This window comes from Lissotriton vulgaris, chromosome 4_1 (assembly GCF_964263255.1).
Source record: "Lissotriton vulgaris chromosome 4_1, aLisVul1.2, whole genome shotgun sequence".
NCBI lineage: Eukaryota > Metazoa > Chordata > Amphibia > Caudata > Salamandridae > Lissotriton > Lissotriton vulgaris.
Genome location: NC_141691.1, coordinates 921342215 through 921356850, shown reverse-complemented (window position 1 = coordinate 921356850; position 14636 = coordinate 921342215). Strand labels below are relative to the sequence as shown.

General features: G+C 48.5%; 1 protein-coding gene across 1 annotated transcript in view; it reads right to left on the bottom strand.

The window, feature by feature from the left end:
• SYCP2L (synaptonemal complex protein 2 like) overlaps positions 1-14636 on the bottom strand; it is a 1791741-nt gene that overhangs the window by 212417 nt on the left and 1564688 nt on the right. The window lies entirely within an intron of this gene.

Genomic DNA, 14636 nt, shown 5'->3' with positions numbered 1-14636 from the left:
GCACATATCTTGAGACATAGCAAAGGCACATTGGTCTACCAGTCCCTACAATTTTGCCAGGTTTGGTGGAAATCCATTCAGCCGTTCGGGCTAAAAGTGAGGTCGACCGCCCTATGGAAATTAACATGCGGAAAACACGTTTTGGGACCCCCCTTTTATCTCGGCCCCTGCTTAACGAATCCCCCCCAAACTTTCAAGGAAAGACCGGAGCTCCGCGAGGCAAATTTGAGGAAATTTTCAGGCAGATTTGTCAACTGGCGGCAAAGTTATTCACAATAGAATTTTGAGATTTTGCATTGAAAAAAAATCCTAACTATAACTACCTACTGGCGAACGCCAGTAGGTAATATATATATATATATATATATATATATATATATATATATATAGAGAGAGAGAGAGATATATATATTGCAGTTATACACGAGCTCAGTTTCATATTGTGTCATATGCATCACATTGTCCTTGAGGTATATCTGTATACCAATTCTGCATTCTTACTTAACCTTATATATAATACACATTTTAGGTCTTAGCAATTGTTATACATTTTCAACCTCATTATCTAGCCTCTTCTCTGCATTTTTCTTTCCTGCGGATATTGTGTTCTCTGATCTTTGTGACCATAGCATGTACTCAGGGGAGTTTATTTCTATCCGTATTTCCGATAAGGATCTTCAGTCTGCTGTGTTACAGTAATAACAACTTATCCCTACAACTGGGATACGAACTAACTGCGTGATGTCCTGTAGTACTTAGTTTATGTTTATCTATAATATGAAAGGGTCACTTTGGTGTGATTGGGAGGGAGGAAGAAAGCCTCTTCCAAGGGCCTACCTAACCCTTCTGCATGTATTCCGTTGCTACCCCATTCCCTCATGCTTGAGTCAGTATCTATTTCTGTATTCCTCATATTGACGTTATCATCTGTTTCATTCAATGTCCAAGTGTATCAACCTCTCATTATCTCAGTCCATAAATCTGCAAAGGGGCGTTGTCTCGTCTCTTCTCCTCTCGCTGTATGACTCTTTCCTCTGTCTCTGCCCAACAATCTATATCTTATTCCTAATTTGTCACTCTAGGACCTCTATGGGTCTTCCAAGCCATGGTGACCCATCTTCGTGGGAGGACTAGTGCCAGGTCTATCAATCAATCAATCTATTTGTAGAGCGCGCTATTTACCCGTGAGGGTCTCTAGGCGCTGGGGGGGGGGCGGGGGGGGGGGGGAAGCTTCGCTACTGTTCGAAGAGCCAGGTCTTGAGGAGTCTTCTGAAGGCGAGTAGGTGTTCGGTCTGCCGTAGGTGGGTAGGAAGGGTGTTCCAGGCCTTGGCGGCAAGGTAGGAGAAGGATCTGCTGCCTGAGGTTGTTCGATGGATGCGGGGGACGGCGGCGAGGGCGAGGCTGGCGGAGCGGAGCTGGCGGCGAGGGGTGTGGAAGCTGAGTCTGCTGTTCGGGTAGGCTGGTCCAGCGTTGTGGAGTGCTTTGTGTGCGTGGGTGAGGAGTTTGAAGGTGATCCCCTTGTCGACGGGGAGCCAGTGTAGGTTTCTCAGGTGGGGGGTGATGTGGCTGCGGCGGGGGGATGTTGATAATCAGTCGGGCAGAGGCATTTTGGATACGCTGTAGTCGTCGTAGGTGTTTGGCTGGGATTCCGGCGTAGAGTGTGTTGCCATAGTCCATCCTGCTGCTGACAAGGGCCTGTGTACCCGTTCTTCTTGTTTCGGTCGGGATCCACTTGTAGATCCTGCGGAGCATGGGGAGGGTGTTGTAGCAGGAGGAGGAGACGGCGTTGACCTTTTTGGACATGGAGAGGGAGGAGTTGAGGGTGAATCCAAGATTGCGTACGTGGTCGGTGGGTGTCGGTGCTGTCCCAAGAGTGGTTGGCCAGCGGGAATCGTCCCAGGCTGAGGGGTTGGGTCCGAGGATGAGGACCTCCGTCTTGTCCGAGTTCAGTTTCAGACGGCTGCTCCTCATCCAGTCGGTGATGGCCTTCATTCCGTCGTGGATGTTGTTTTTTTGCGGTGCGTGGGTTCTTGGTGAGGGAGAGGATGAGCTGAGTGTCGCCAGCGTAGAAAATTATGTTGAGGTTGTGGTGGCGGGCCACTTGTGCGAGGGGGGCCATGTAGATGTTGAGCAGCGTCGGGTGGAGGGAGGAGCCCTGGGGGACGCCGCAGATAATGTTGGTGGCTTCGGATCAGAAAGGTGGGAGGCGTACCCTCTGGGATCTGTCGGAGAGGAAGGATGTGGTCCAGTCGAGGGCCTTCTCTTGGATACTGGCTTCTTGGCGGCATGTTTTTAGAGTGCGATGGCAGACCGTGTCGAAGGCGGCAAGAGGTCCAGGAGGATGAGGGCAGATGTTTCGCCGTTGTCTAATTGGCGCCTGATGTCGTCTGTGGCGGTGATGAGGGCTGTTTCGGTGCTGTGGTTTTGTCTGAAACCGGACTGGGACGGGTCCAGGATGTTGTTGTCTTCGAGGTGGCGGGTCAGTTGCATGTTGACAGTTTTCTCGATGACCTTCGCCGGGAACGGGAACAGGGAGATGGGCCAGAAATTCTTGAGGTCCTTGGGGTCTGCCTTGGGCTTTTTGAGGAGGGCGCTGATTTCGGCGTGCTTCCAGCTTTCCGGGAATGTCGCTGTTTCGAAGGAGACATTGATGATCTTCCTTAGTTGGGGTGCGATGGCTGCGTCTGCCTTGGTAAATATGTGGTGTGGGCACGGGTCTGTCCATGATCGTGAGTGGATGGAGTTAATGACCTTGCATGTCGCGAAATCGCTGGCGTTGGACCAGGAGGTCAGGCGGTTGGTGCGGTTGGTGTTCGGGGGAGGCGTGGAGTCTGGCGTGGTCGGTTCGGTCGTGGTGTTGAAGCTTTCGTGAATGTCGGCGATCTTGCGGTGGAAGAAGATGGCCAGTGAGTTGCACAGTTCCTGTGAGGGTGGGATGTCATTGGTGTTGGCGCTGGGGTTGGAGAGTTCTTTTACAATGCGGAAGAGCTCTTTGCTGTCTATTAACCGTGAGCCCACCTTTTTAGCCTTTGGAAAAGTCCCAGTAGGCATACCCGCACTGTATTTGGTTGGCTCCTGGCCAATGTTGTGCTAATGTGGGCTAGTACTGTATCCCAATATTCTGGTATCATCGTAAAACTCCAGGTCATGTGTATAAATTCCACATCAAGCTGACCGCATCTGAGGCATTCTCATGTTCCTCTGCCATAAATGACATTCAGGCGATGTGGGATGAGGTAGACCATATGTATGTAATTGAACTGAATTAGCTTAAGTGCAGAGTTCCTGGAGATTTTCTTTGCACTTGGAAGAATTTTAGACCACTCCCCATCTTCGAGTGCTCTCCCTAGTGCTTAGTCCTGACCCGCTCTAGAAGTGTTCTTACCATCCCTAATAAAGCTCTATAGTGCCATTTTAGCAGGTGGTTTACAGAACCGAGCTTGGTCAGGACCTGCAGTGTGTCGTTTATTTGCGGTTCCCTCTGGATTGTACCCCAAAGCTCTTTAAATGCCTTCACTAATGAGTGGTAGGTGAGAAATCAGCCTGTAGGCAGCTCGTATTGGTCCAGGAATTCCTCTAGTGGGATCAACTATTTTTCTTGATATAGGCCGCCCACTGACTCCGGCTTCAGTCCAGCATATCAGTTATGACTCTGGAAAAGGAGTCTATGACTCTGGAAAAGGAGTAGGCAGTATCGAGATCAGGAATCCAACCAAGGGCAGGCCCGGGGCATACAACATCTGACCCTCTATGCATTTTTGGCACCTCTTACAACAGTAGAGCGCCCCGTGTAAGAGCACTCCTGTATGTGGAACCTCTACAGTCAGGCATATGAGTTTGGCTAGAAGTTCTCTCTGGGTGGGTATGTGGATTGCATTCATTAGAAGCTCCATGTCTTGTCCGTCCACACATTTAGCCAACCTTTGCAGCTGCACTGCGAGGTAGTACAGCTCAAAGTCTGGAACTCCCAGCCCCCCCCCCCCTTCGACAGTTTGCTGCAGGATGGCCAGCAAGGCCTTATTTTGTCCGCTGTCCCATCATCAATTTGCGTAACATTTTCTTTAGTTTTGCAAACCATGATGCTAGGATTTGCACCGGTAAGTTTATGAAGTAGAAGAGAAAACGTGGGATCATGATCATTTTGGTCAGCGCCCCTCTGGCCTTCATGGGCAGTTTTAAGGTGCACCAGATGGGAATCGTTGCCCCAAAGGACCGCAATACTGGGTTTAAATTTCCCCTTTTTGGGTTTACGAAATCATGGTACACCTGGATTCCTAGATATTTGAAGGACCGGGGTCCCAGTTCAAGCCCATGGGAAGGTCAGCTGGGCAGTTGGTCCCTACTATCACTGGGAAAACAGGAGTTTTGGTTTTGTTCAATTTTAGGCCAGCTCATGCTGCATATTGGTCCAGGAGTTCGACCACCTTTGTTACACCTCTCCTCCGCTGCCCCATATATAACAACATGTCATCTGCGTAGAGCGAGATGATATGTTCTCGTCCCCCCAATAGGATTCCATGTGATATTCCTATCTGTCTGAATAGCTCTGCCAGGGGCTCGATAGCGAGGGCGAACAATAGTGGAGACAGCCGGCATCCCTGCCTAGTGCTCTAAAGAAGTCACATGGTCCCTAGATCACTCGCTTGGGTTTAACCCTGGATTTGGGGTGAGAGTGAATTATATTGATCCCTTTTACCCATTTTTCTCCTAGTCCCATTTTGGTCACTGAGGCACAGAGGAAATCCCACCTCACAGAATCGAAGACCTTCTCCAGATCCACTAACATTATCAATGTCTCAGGGTGGTGGACTCTATCAGGATGGTGCAGGACATGGAAAAGCCTTCGGATATTGGCTGACGTGGCCCTTGATGGTATGAACCCACTCTCGTCATTGTGTATGAGCGATGCATGTGTGGTAACATTCGTCTTCCTAAGTCCTTACTCAGGATTCTAATATCAGTGTTTAGCATTGAAAGAGGTCTAAACTCTGATACTCTTGTTCCTACCGTTTTTGGAAGGGATATCACCAGCGCATCTCTGGTGGATGTCAGTGGTAAGTTATTCTGCCACGCTTTTGCATATAATGCCTGTAACTGGGGACCAATATCTGTGCCATAAGGGAATAAAATTACGCTGGTAATCCATCCGGTCCCGGCGTCTTCCCGGTGGCCATCTCTCGAATAGCCTCTTGAATTTCATGAGCTGTCACCGGCTCCCCCAGTTTCCCTCCTCAGTCCCAGATCTAGTACCCGCTGTGGCAATGGAGCTAAGAAAGTCCTCAGGTTGTGTGCCTGGAGTATTGTCAGGCCTCATACAATTTTTCATCATCTGTGCAGAAAACTCATTAGTAATAATATTGCGGAGGTATTACACTTCCCCCCTTTCCCTCACAATTTGTGGTATTGGTGTTCGCCTGCCTTATAGCTGGACTAACCACACCAATATTCTGCCTGCTCTTACCCCCTCCTCATGTACTTTAGTATGATATCTAGTGATCTCAGCTGTTCGAGTTCCATTATATTCCTGTCTAGTGTTTTCTAGATATGTGTGGGTATTTAGATCAGCTAATAGGTTGCGCCCCTGTTCATATAGCAATGCCTCTAAGAGGATTATCTCCTTCTGCAAGTCTTTTCTCAATCCCATCTTGTCTTTCAAACAGTGACCCCTTACTACCACCTTGAGTGCCTCCCATTCTATGGTTCTAGAGGTGGTTGAACCCTGATTGTATCTGAAGTATTCCGCAATCTTGTCCTCTAATGATTGTCTGAAATAGTCATCTGTTAACAGGTTCTGGTCAAGGCGCCATGCCTGCAAGGCTGTAGGTTCCGCCAGCAGCTGATAGCAGAGAAAGAGGAAATTATGGTCAGAGAAGGTGTGACCTAAATATTCCACGTGTAACACTTGGTTCGTCAGCGTGTCTTTACATGTAAACAAGTCCAGTCACGTATGTAGATTGTATAAGTGTGAATAATAGGAATAATCTTGTGTCTGTCCACGCTGCAGTCTCCAGATGTCATTGAATTTCCACTGTGTCAACCATTTATTTAATCCCCACACTAGCTTAGTGGCTACTGTACCATGTAATGGGGGGTGGAGCGGTCCAGGTTGATATCAGCAACACAATGTGTCCCAAAAGCACAAAACAGCAGAACGAGGTCAAGCACATTAGTTCCATATGTTCTTAATATCAGATGGTGCAGCCACTTCCAACATCCGCTGCTCAAGGATGTGTAAATTACAACATTATACAAAAACAAAAAGGAAGGTGCACTCTAATGAAGTCAATAGAACAGAGAATATTTTGTGAATGTCTCTTCTTTATTTGAATCATTAATTTTCTGTGTACACGGGCACAGCCAACGCGTTTCGTTCCCTTAGTGCCGTGGGAATTTAGTCAGGGCATAAGTATAAATTGCGAGAAGCAGATTATCAAAGTTAGTTTTTGAGATGGATACTCTTGGTAGTGACATCCTTAATTGAAAAGTGCTTAAATAGATCCTTAAGGTACCACGTCCTTATTCACTAGGAGTTGCACAATAAGAAAATCCTTCGTATTTGCCCAAATGACGGGCAGTCGTCAAGAGAACTTATTTATTAATAAATTCCTGTAGTGCTTCTTAAAGTCAAATTGTAAACTATCATAAGATTCGTAATCGAATCAAGGAAAGTTAAAAGTTAGCTAAAAAAAACTCCATACTATGTAGATCTCGCTTCGATAAGGCGAGAGCCTAGTCGTAAAAGCACCAATGTATTTCGAGAAACAGTCAAAATTGTTATAGGCCCAAATAAGACCTAATATCTGCGTAAGAAAGGAATCCAGCACGTGTAATAGTGCACCGGCATCGGAAATCACCACGAGAAAGAACGTCCGACTCAATCAAAGTCCCCACCTACGAGCACCTCAACCCCTTGCAAGGATGATATAGACGGAGACATTTTCTTTAAGAATGGTAGTGGATTATGATTCGGGGCATAGACACCACCAAATACAATTTCCCTTCCAAGTAGCCTACCTCGTACTAATACGAATCTAACCTCTGGATCCACCACTGTTCTCTGCATCATGAATGGGGTGCCGGCTTGTATCCAAATCAAAGCTCCTCTATAAAAGGAGAAGAAGTTCCATACACTTGTCCACACCATTTTTGCTGTAGTTTAGCCCCCTCTTCTGTTGTCAGGTGGGCCTCTTGCATCATGACTGTGTGTGCCCCTCTTCTATTAAGTGAGCTATGTATTTTCTAATGCTTAGTTGGGGATCCTAGTCCACAGATGTCCCATGTCAGCATTTTAAACTGTTCAGGAACTCATGCTAGATATTCCATTCCTGTTACTGTGCTTCAGAAATTTCAACGTTCCTCCCTGATGTTGATCATGGAGTTGCTTAATGCCTCTTAAAAAGAGGCAATTGTTCTATCTATCTGGAAGCACCCAATGGTTCTACCATGGTTAAAGAAGGCCACTGCTGACTCCACACAACTATCTAATTTTAGGCCCATTTCCCTTCTTCCTGCTTTTTCCCAAATTTTTGAAAAGCATGTCAATTTCCAATCGACATCTTTTGTGAACTCCAAAAATGTCCTTCATGGTTCTCAGTCGGGCTTTAGAGCGAGTTATTCCACTGCTTGAAGTCACAGAAATGGCGTGTCAGCAAGTTGACGCGGGCGGCACTGTGGCACTCATACTTTTAGACCTAAGTGCCCGTTTTGACACTGTCTCGCATACCGTGTTATTGCAGGCTCTGCAATTATTGGGGGTGACCGACAGGGCACTCACGTGGCTTGCAGATTTCCTGACGAATCGTACGTTTCAGGTTTTCTTGCAGACAGCATGCTCTGAGATTCACAACTCACCTTATGGGGTTCCCCAAGGCTCAATCCTCATACCTCTACTATTTAACATCTATCTTAGGCCAATGGCGAGGATTGCAGAGGAAGCTGGGTTGTCCCTTTTTTCATACACCGATGACACCCAGATTGTCTGCTCCCTCTCTGCTGACGGGGGCATCTAAACCCTCCCTACTTCAGGACAGCTTGAGGAATATTGCAGGTTGGATGCATACCAACCTGTTAAAACTCAACGGCGAGAAAACAGAAGTGCTGATTGTGGGCAAAAATAAAGATCTGTGGGGCCCCCAGCATTGGCCCACTGAAATGGGTCCTCTACCTCAGCCTAAACATCAAGTCCAAAATTGGGCATCTTATTTGATGACCAATGTTAGACCCGGCCTCGTGGCATGGTCCTCCCTGACCTGTAGCGACACACCCTGACCCTTGCACCACACCCAAGCCAGGGGTACCCCAGCCCAGCCAACCCTTCTTCCATGAAACACACCTGACCCTGGACCTCCCTGTCTGTACCCTCCATCTTCCCGGCCCCATAAGGCCTGCGTGCCACTCCTTTGCACCTAAGATGGTCGCTCAGCCACAGCGCAACCTAGGCCTAGAGGCGCCACCCCGGGTGAAGGACAGCGCTCCCAGTGAGTGAGAGAAGGAGGAGCAGTTTCTATCACACCTCCAACCTCCTCGTGAGAGATGGGTTTCGATCGCCCCTCCGACCTGAGGGCTGGCTCCACGCCTGCTGTGTGTCTGGGACTCCTCCGGAACCTGACTTCAAAGGATCAAAGGGCCGCGTGGGAGGAAACCCCAACAAGCGGCCCCCAGCTGCTAAGACCCCTGCCGGCGAGGACTCGGGACATCAAAGAGGAGTCAACCTATAACAAGGGGGGCTCTGGGACTATCGGGGAGATTCGATCCCGGAACGATAAGAGCCCTGCTGACGTGGTCGCGGCTCTCCTGGCAGAGAAGGACTTCTGCCACAACCACCTGAGCCCTGCTGAGTGACTTCCGGCTCCCTTGCAACCTTGGAACACCTGAGCCCTGCTGAGAGACTTGCGGCTCCCCTGAAGATCGTAAGACCTCCGAACTCTTGCTTGAGCCCTGCTGAGTGACTCGCGGCTCCCCTGAAGATCGTAAGACCTCCGACCTCTTGCTGGAGCCCTGCTGAGTGACTCGCGGCTCTCCTGAAGATCGTAAGACCGCCGAACCCTTGCTTGAGCCCTGCTGAGTGACTCGCGGCTCGTAAGACTCTCTCGATCCGGCTGGACCCCAAAGACCGCATCGTATCCCCCGACTCAAGGATTGAGAGCTGCGCGCCGGATACGCACCTACAGTGACTCTGATCCACAAAGACTGTCCCGCTACCCCTATCAAGATTCTTTGAGCCCTTGCTCTGCTTGTATATATCCATCTTGCTGACCATAAAGATCTCACAAGCTTATTAGTTAAAGATCTGTTCTTAAGAACCTACAAGTGTGTTGTCCCTTTGTTGAGTGGTACTTGTGCAGAGCGTACGATCCTAGATACGAGACTCTTCCCCTGAGGAGTCTCCCGCCAGTGCTCGGTTACATTCCTAAAGGGGTGGGTCCCAGGGTAGTCAGGTACACTCCCTGCCTCCCCTGAGGTCGCCTTCTAACATTGGTGGCAGCGTGGGGATCCGAGCCGCAATCTAGAGATCGTACAGTAAACGGCTGACGCACTACCGAACAAAGACAGCAGAAGAAACCACCATGAGTCTCACCAAAGCAGACGAGAGTACTACGTTCCGTGCGGAACAACTGGAAGAGTACATGCACAAAGAGCTGAAACAATTCTGCAAGGAACTGAAAATCACTACCACTGGTCTCAACACCAAGGAAGACATGCAGAGAGCACTGAAACCCTGGGTGGAGTCCGGAGCACCCCGCACAGAAGAAGCGGTGTAGCAGCAAGATGAAGCCGGACTTCTCCAAGGACGAAGCAGCATCCACCAGGTACGGAGCCCCGTACCAGACAGGGGCCTATCCGCGGAAGAACTAGCAGACCGAGAAATAAGTCGTTATCACGAACTTGAACTGGCCAAACTGAAAATTGAGGGCGAGTTAAAATTAGCTGAGAAGAAGCTAGCAGTCGAACAAATGCGAGTACAAGGCGAGTTAGAGGAGAAGAAACTCCAACAGGAGCATGAAGGAAGAAGACTTCAGCTAGAACATGAACGCGGCTTGAAGGAGATCGAGCTCAATGCAAGGAGCGAAGAAGCCCAGCCTCCGGGGGGCAGAGAGACCGTCCCCCCAGCAGAACCAAAGGTACACATCCCCAAGGATGTGGTCAAATACCACAAAAATGACGACATCCAACAATGGTTCAAGGCCTATGAAGTCGCCATGACCTCCCACCAAGTCCCACAGAAGGATTGGGGGGCCGGGTTGTGGGGCCGCTTCCTGAGTGAGGGGAGAGACACCCTGCTCGACCTACCACCCTCCATGCAGACCTCCTACAGCCACATGAAGCCGATGTAAGCCCAACAACCTCAGAGGATTCTGAAGAGTAGGAGTGGGGACAAAAAGATCTGACGGAAGAGAAGACGATAGAATACCCTTCTACCACCAGGCGAAGAACCCAGGGATCGGTGACGTCGAGAACCCAGGTGGAAGAGAACAGACCAATTCCGGCCGCCCACCCAAAGAGAGTCAGGACTTGGCAGACGCATCGGGAAGGGCAGAGAAGGGGGTGCCACGGCCCTGCCCGCAAAAGGGCTGGGAGGAACCCCTTGCAGCAGACGGGGGATTCCCAAAAGCACACCTGTAACCAAAAACACACCCCCTCAGAGGTGGCCGCAGATGAGTCAGGAGCTTACGTTCCTCCACAGACTTCTGAAGGAGATCCTCAAGCCAAGATCCAAACAACTTGGAACCATCAAAGGGCAAACCAGAAAGAATGGCTTTCTGCGAAGCATCCACCTTCCAGGAGCGCATCCAAATATTCCGGCGAGCAGAAATAATGGAGCCAGAAATGGCAGCAGCAGCAGACAATGAGTCAAAAGAAATGTCCGATAACAAACGAACCTGCTGTTCCATAAGGGACAGACTGGGATTAACATCCACCCCCTCCTAGAGGGCCACAGGCAGGACCTGGAAATCATGGAGCAGAGACTGCACAACATATGAGGCATAGGCCCCCGCCCGGATTGAAAGGTTAACAGCGGAGTAGGCACGCCTAGCCGCACCGTCCACCTTCTTATCCACTGTGTCACTAGGCAAGGCGTCCTCAGAAATGATAGATCCACTTGATGCCAGACCCACCATGAGGGAATTCACCTTAACACTAGGAGGAAATTTGGACAGAAAGTCCTGGAGAGGATACTTCTTGGCGAGGAACCGAGGGAAACTAGCTTTTTCAATATCAGCCAACTCACGAGACAGAAGACCCCTGACCGCCTTGTGAACAGGAAGGGCGTCAGGCTCCCTACGGCGGTACTGGGAGAAATAATCATCATCCTCAGCGAGCGGTGCAACAGAAATGAAAGCCAAATTGTCCTTTAAGTGCATCAGGACCTCCTTCAACTCAGCGCCCTTAACAAAATGGCCATGCTGCTCATCATCCGAGCCATCAGAATCAGGGACAGGCAGGGAAGAACCATCAGGTAGCAAAGGCACCGGGGCATCACGAGCCCCCAAGGCAGAAGACACAGCCTTATCAATCATGGACTGGAGCTCCGAATCTGAGCCAGAAGACCGGCGAGGAAGCTTTCCGGAGTGTTTACCCTCCATCTTGAAATAAAACACAACCAGAAGAAGGAGGTGAAAACCTTAAATAGGGAGGGAACACCGTTACCCAGCAAACAGCCCCACCCCTAACTTACAAAGCGTCACAGAAACCTCCCCGTGAGAACGCCAGGTGCAGGAGACCAAGGAGAGCAGGTAAGCCCATGTCTCACATTATCAAGAGGCCCCACAGTCGCACCCCAGACGCTCAGCACGGGGAATCAGCAAAAGCTGGCAAAAAGAACAACGCTGCGCCCAGTGAGGGAGCAGAAATAGAAAGAGAATACTGCTGCACCCAGCGCCGAGCAAGGAAGCAGCCATTCAAAAAGGAACACTGCTGCACCCAGCGCTCAGCGTGGGAGCAGAAGCGTTAATGAAAAGAAAACCGCTCAGGAAAAATAATAAAACAAAGAATACCGCTGCACCCAGCGCTCAGCGGGGGTGCAGCAGAAACACAAAAACTAAGAAGGCAACCGCTCCCCTCGCTCAGCGCAGGAGTGGAGCCAGCAAATGCTGCCCCAGGAGGAGCAGAGGTGCACAAAAACGGGGACGATATAGCAGTCCCCAAAAGGACCATAAAAAAATTATATACATACCAAGCCCGTGATATCGAAACTGCTCGCAACATAGGAGGAAAGGGTGTTCCAGCCAGAACACAGATAAAAAAACAAGATGTTTCCTGTATAGGTCCCACCCTTATAGGTCAGGTGGCAGGTACTTCCTGCCGGGTAACCATCTTGGGTGAGGACCTTTTTTGATTGGGTGAATGCTGTGTCTGAATCACTGGGTGCTCCATGATAACTGTGACGAGGGAGTCGGATGAGGTAGGTAATGTAGGATTGATGCAACATAAGTAATTGCACCAGCCAGAACCCCGTCTTAATACCAATTTCCTTTAAGGCTCCTGGGCCTTCTCCCACTCCCTTTTTCAAAGTCTCCCACCTCCAATTCCCATTAAGCCTCAAACTGTTGCGGGGTATCGCCGAGCTCCCTGGCAGATCAGGAAACTTAACAACGCGTCTGTAAAAGCTCGTATCGTAAGCAATATGTGAAGCAAGCCGCATCAACTTTAAAATGGAATAAGAAAAGAACCTGCGGACCATAAGCAAACAGGGGGATTCAGGAGTTCCGCCTGGAAACGTGGAACGTTTGATCTATAGTTTTTCCCTACCTGCCACAAGAGTGATCGACTGAGAGCTTTTGTGAATGCAGCAGAGATCGGCAGATCTCGCAGCATAGAATAAGCTTATGGGTCCTGATGAAAACCATGCATCTGAAGGGGTTCAAAACGTGTCAACCCTTTTTGTATGGCCAATCAAGGACATAAATGTTTGTTAAATTTCAAAGTGTGTTATTTGGCGAACTGTTTTTTGTTTGGCTATGTTGTTTATGGAAATTTTCCTTGAATTTTTTTGTGCAATCGTTTAAAGTCAAAACGTTGCAAAATGAGTATGGGTGTGCTGGTATGCAAGGGGAGTGTAACGTATGTATGATTGTATTGATTAGTTTGACAGTGAAAGTTTTTTTGAGAGTGTGCAAAAGAGAAGGTTGTATGGATGAAAGGATGTTCTTTAGCCTGTGGGTAAAGGGAGCTTCATGTTTTTCAAAACTTTTAAATTGAATGTATTTTGGTGTCAGTAATTTATAGATGTAAATTTTTGAAAAATTCTTGATTAAATCTAATGGAAAAAGAGGTTTATGGTGGTATTGTTTTATTTTAATACACTATGTGAAAGGTAGAAATCGTGCATTAGAATGGGCACATTTTTGTTATTTACTGTAAGTTGGCTCAGCCATGCGGATTTAGAGCCAAACCCCTCTTTGGTTTTGTTGCAGGGTATCGGGCATTGTTGATAAGCTTTCTATATATTAGTGAGATTACCCCTTTACACAATGGCTCTGATTGTATGGAGTTTTCCAGTGGAGAGGAGTCTTTAAGCACCGTGTCTCTGAGGATGTGCGCCGCCAGTGTGTGCCTGAATTGGATAGATTTATGTCTCCGACTGCACCAGTTGATATTGGCCTTGCATTTCAGCAAGCGTAAGCAATGTGTCCCCTTTCCATACATCTCCTAGTTTAGATATTCCAAAAAGATCCCTTGTCGAAAAACCCTGGAGCTTTCCTACATCAGCTAGCATACGACTCGCCCGGGGGGGGGGCATTTCTGTTAGTCTTCCCTTCCACCCAAAATAGGCAGTTGTCTCCCACCAAATATGTACCACTGGTTTCCTATGCACCAGAAGCCACCAGAAGTTATTTGCCTTGCACAATGCTCCCATGTAGTCCTCCTGCCCCCAGGCCAGTCTCTTCAGCTTCGTCTCCAGGTTGTCCCAATCAGCAAAAGCCCAGTCATAAATTACTGCCTTATTGTATTGCTGTATGTCTGATATCCCTATACCTCCATCATATATTCCACGTGTTACTTTCTGGAGGGCTATTTGTGAAAGGGCTGGTGTTCCAGGGAAGGTGTCTGAGCAATGCCTCCATCCTGGGGAAGAACTCCTTGGGAAGGAAGAACGGGGTATTATGGAGGGCATAGATCATTTTTTGTTGTGTCATCATTCTGAACATTGCCGCCCTGGCTAACAGTGAGAACGGTAAGGATAGCCAATGCTGTATCTGGGTTGCAAAGCAATCAAATATGGGGGTATGGTTTTTGGGATAAAGTTGTGGATCCTAAATTATGTATATTCCCAAGTACTTAAACTCCTACTCGACCATTAGCATGGATATAACTCTCCCACAGGTGGGGTCTGGGACCCATGACCAAATGCATGAGGGACGTGTCCCAATTTATTGAGTATCCCAAGCATTTCCCAAAGATTTGGAGGATCTTCATCAATCTGGATATAGTAACGGGGGGATTGTAACATATACCAGAATATCATCTGCGTATAAAGAAATATACTCCTCCCAGTTCTCCCCCCAACAAACTCGTCGTAATTCGTGAACTAGGTTGGAAAGAAAAAGAGCTGGATTGTGTGTGAGACATTCACCTGGCATTTTGTCTAAAAGAAATTTTAATAAAAATAAACCATATGCCTGCTAATGCATACT